At 33.5% G+C, this 5,032-nt stretch overlaps 1 pseudogene; it reads left to right on the forward strand.

Annotated features, from left to right (window-relative positions):
* Positions 1-4,005: 4,005 nt before the first annotated feature.
* LOC119641339 overlaps positions 4,006-5,032 on the forward strand; it is a 1,529-nt pseudogene continuing 502 nt past the window's right edge.

The following is a 5,032-nucleotide window of genomic DNA, read 5'->3' on the forward strand; positions in this document are numbered from 1 at the left end:
TTAAACTGCTGTCAGTAGTGTTCGGGTACGGGTTGTATATTATTATTATTAAATTCCACTAAACAACTCATATAATAAACACGCGCACACACACTCTACTCTATACTCTTTAAAAAAATCTATACAAATCGTGTCAGTTGCATATGGAGATAATACAATAACAACAATTGCCAATAATAATAATAATAAATAATAACACACGACACTTTAGCGCTACACTATGTTGACTTTGCGCGAGGTATTTATTTGAAAAAAAAAAAAAAAAAATTTGAATATATAGCACGACCGACAAGTTCAAAAACGATACGTCTTTTGCAAAGTAAAACAACAAACTAAGAGTATAGAGAGATAGAGTATATTTTCTTCGTTTACTATGTACGTAGTGAACGTGGTGTGTATTGTGTCGATTTTCTCATTTCTTAGTGTTTGCATTTGTGTATGTGTGTATGTGTATAAGTTTTTATATGCATGCGAATATTCTGATTAAATAAGATAGACGTACTTATATATACATTTATTTGTATATGTGGATTTGTGGGCATGAAATGTTTGGTTAGTATATAGTGTGGTGATGATAAATTAAACATAACTAACTGGTTGCTTGTGCCATTAAGTGAGCGCCTAAAGACCCAAAATAAAATAGGAGATTTTTTGGGGTGTTGTTACTTTCAAGTGTTTTTTTTTTTTTTTTTTTTTTTTTTCTTATATATAACTGTAAATGGAAAACGAAGGGGATGACGGAATATAGAGAAAGTCTTTATAGTTTTTCACTTTTATTATTCAGGTTGAATTCGCCTTATTATGCGATAAAGTGGTGATTTTCTTCTTTACTATAAACACACCAAAAAAAGAAAAAACAGGTATAATCTGCATAACTTCAAAGGCATATTTTAAGCAATATAATACAAAAGGTATTTTAGAATGTTTTAACTTTTGATAGGTTTTTTGAAAACACGTTTGAAAAATGGTTCGAACCGCACTTTGGTACGCCCTTTGGCCAAAATTACACCGATATAACAAATTTCATTAAACTGTAGCAAAAATTGCGATCAAGCATTATTAATTATTATTAATCATTTTCAAAATCGATCGGTATAACAAAAGATGGGTCTATCTAAAGTCCTAAAGCCCTTCCCAACAAACTTAATACATCCTATACTACAAGTGGCGTAGTGTGCAATATCGCTCTAGGATGCAAATTAAAGATGCTATAGTCCCCCAAGACCGGCCACATAATTCCCTACATCCCTTCACTTAATTAACAATGCAACTATTATACATTATTTTTATGTAAACACACAACCTTCATGAACCCCCGTGTAGCGAGGTAGACAAACGTCAACTTGGTCTAAATTTGGAGAACTTAATTTACTTCTCAAAGATTTTACTATTCTTCAGTTCCTTCCGTCATAACAATTCGAAAAAAGTTGGTCTTTGTCGCCATGAGGACCTCTATATATGGTGCAGCCTAAAAAATAAACCAATGTGATCCAAATTGCCTATGGCGAATTTACTCAGGTCAAATTTGTTTCATAAAACATCAAAAAATAAACAGTTTTAGGCATATAGACCCTATTTTTGATTAGAACCCTTATATGGCTTGGGATCCAAAAAATAGGCCTATTTGGTCCAAATTCGATACGATTCGTTTTTATATCAAATTGTTATTATGAAAGAATTTTCATAGAGAAGTATTCAAAATTAGCACATTTTATTTTGTAAAGATTCAGTTTATACGGCAAAGGGTTCAAAAAATTGCAACACCCCCGTACGACATTCTGAAAATGTCAATATTTTTTTTATAATAACTTATCAAAATGAGGAATTATATTGGGAAGGAACGAAAAAGCGGTGCGATCCGAAAAATTTTCAATAGCGTTCATTTTTGGGCCATGGGCCTCACTTCAACACAGCAAATTTCATCGAAATATATTGAAAATTGCGACCTATATGTTGACATGTGCAGAGATCGGGCGGATAGGCAAGCTTACATTCAGAATCATTTCCTGAATCGATAGATATAATATAAGATGAGTTTTTCTAGATGTCACAACCGGTCGAGCAAGCTTAACCTACATCAAGTGTTGTAGGGTATATAAAAAACGTTTAACTTAATTACTTTAAAGTAATTAAGATAAAAACGTATCTTTGTCCAATAAGATTGGCGGAAAAGACAAGCGGCGCATTTAGTTTGTGGCGCTTTCCCTCTACCACTTAGATACATTTGGTCTTCTTCTTAAGCGAACTTTATGAAATCAAATATATGTAATTTTGTTGGCCAAATTGTTAAACGACTTAAACATGCCCGTCTATCCCTCTGCCCGTCTATTTTTGCATGAAAACGTGCGTGGTCTCAATATAAATTCTATAAATTCATATGGAATTGGGTGTCACATAGTAGTAGTAGTAGTATTCACTCAAGCATGGCTGAAGTCTTGTGTTACAGATACAGAAATTTTAGGTATGGTAGAGTATAGCGTTCTAATTGGCATTAAGCACTCCATAGGATCGTCCGGATCCGGATATACAATTAAAGCGAACAAAAGAAGGTTTAAAACTGCGTGAGTTTGGTTATGAGCTTATTTCTTTCATTGTTTTTTTTTTGTTTTCGCGCACCCGACCTCTGTATTTTCATATCAAAGTAAACATATATCCCGCTGCTACGATTTTTTTTTGCACCACTTCTTCCCATTTAACAGATATGCTCATGCCATATCTGTTACTTCGTCCCATTTAACAGGTGAGAGAGATTTTTTATTCACCATTTCCTTATTTATTTATTACTTGTTAAAAGTAACTCTGTGCTCTCTTCATTCACAACACATACTACTTTTTTTTATAAACGGTGCTTAGAAACAAAAGCAGCTAACGGAAACAGAAATGTTCTGTGAAACATAACCATATTAGCAAGCGCTGAAAACCTGCTTTGTTGTATTTATATCTTGATAAACGGATGGCCAAACAAAAGGTGAAGATATTAGTTTTTATGTAGCCCGGACCCCAGGAATCGGCAAACCATGAAGCAATCTGAAAGTAGATTTTCTAAAGTTTGGCCGAGAAAAGGTCTAAATATTGAAATATTTTGGTCATAATTTATGCGAGTACCCCGTTCGTGAATTCTATTTTGATCGTATAACTGCTGCGATATAACATTTGCAACACGTAGAGGTACATTCTGATCTAATTAAATTTCTAATCTAATGAAACCGCGTTTAATTTATTCGTTAATAATTAAGATGAAGGGGCAGACGCGAAGATAATACGATAAAGATCGATATAAATTAGCAAGCGATGAAACGATATTATTGGCGTACTTTTGGAAATTTTCCTGAAGCTTTTTATTACAATTGTATTTATTTAGATCTTTGCATATGTTTTCGAACTATGTAGCAATTGTACTACTTTAAAAAAGTACATAATGTTCCAATTTTTTTCTGGTCGAAAAGAAGGGCAGTAGGGTAATAATATTTGAGGAGACCGTTCATTTATATCGTAAAGCATGAGAAGAAAAAAAGGGAAAAAATTTTAATTTTCTCATTGCCTTTTATTTAAATTAATTGGATTCAGTTTTTAGTAGTAGATTACATTATAAAAGCCAAAACTTTTTTTTCTTACGCTGCAAATATCGATGCGTTACTTGCGTTATTTATTTACCTTCGTTACCAATGCCGAGTTTATTTACAATTACGGGTATTTCGGAATATGTAACTTGTACACATATTCCTTCCACATCTGATATTTCGGTTCATATGGCACATCTAGAATTTATTCAGAACACTGTTAATAGTTTCACGATAAAATAGTTGTTCTAACTGACTTCAATTTCACTCATGTCACCTAAATAGTATAATTAAATACAAGTGGGACCAAATTGAAAGCAATTATGATTTCGAAAAGACCATAGTAGGATACATTCATATTGAATGTCAATTGATTGTCATATTTAATATGACACCCATGGAATTGTTTACTGTTGAAAATAAGCACTGATGGCGACTATATATTTTTGGTAACCTGGGCGGAGGAAAGACTACTTTAATGGATTTGTTTTTCGATTGTTTTCCAGACGTAAATGCTGGTTATTTTCACAAAAGTTCTTATAAAACCTGCTCTTTATTATGCAGATTAAACATGAAAATCGGGTTCGCTTCAACGCGTTCATAACAGGGACCGTCGCTTAGAATATCCGATGTTAAAAATCCTTAACCCTTTGACCAGACATTGCCAGTTGCTAAGGCAATAGCGCAAGAAAGTTGGCTAATATGCTTCGATGAGTTCCAGGTCACTGATATTGCTATGATTTTGAAAAGTTTATTTACGCATCTCTTTAATGAGAGAATTGTTTGCGTAACCACAAGTAATCGTCATCCTAAGGATCTCTACAAAGATGGATTGCAGCGTAGCAACTTTTTACCATTTATTGGTGTACTGCTTAAGCGTTCCAAAGCGGCGAATATGGATAGTGGCGTAGATTACAGAAAAATAGCCCAATCAAACAAATTAGTTTGTGTAAGTTTGATTAGTTCAGCAAAGGGACAAATAGAAGCTATTTTAATTCTGCGTTCTACAGTAAATCGGAGACCGATACAAAAGCGCAAATGGAGAGAATGTTTAAAATATTATGCTCCCAGGAAAACGATGTTGTTATAGCACGTTCTATAACTCATTTCGGACGTAATCTTAAATTCAAAAGTTCCTGTGGTCGTATATTGAACAGTTCGATTAAAGAACTTTGTGATCGAATACTTGGTACATAAAGAATTCGATGACCACATGTAACATATTTCTTAGATTTTCCAGCCGTTAGCAGGCAATGATTATTTACAACTCGTCCAAGTATTTCATACTGTTCTCATAAACGATATACATCAGCTAACATTACGTATGAAATCTCCCATGCGACGGTTTATCACTCTAATCGACACATTCTACGATAATCATATACGTGTCGTTATTTCGGCTGATGTACCGCTAAACTATATAATTTTAGCGATAAATCGAGTAGCTTGGCAGATGATCAACGCGTACTTAT

This window comes from Glossina fuscipes, unplaced genomic scaffold, assembly GCF_014805625.2.
Source record: "Glossina fuscipes isolate IAEA_lab_2018 unplaced genomic scaffold, Yale_Gfus_2 148, whole genome shotgun sequence".
Lineage (NCBI taxonomy): Eukaryota > Metazoa > Arthropoda > Insecta > Diptera > Glossinidae > Glossina > Glossina fuscipes.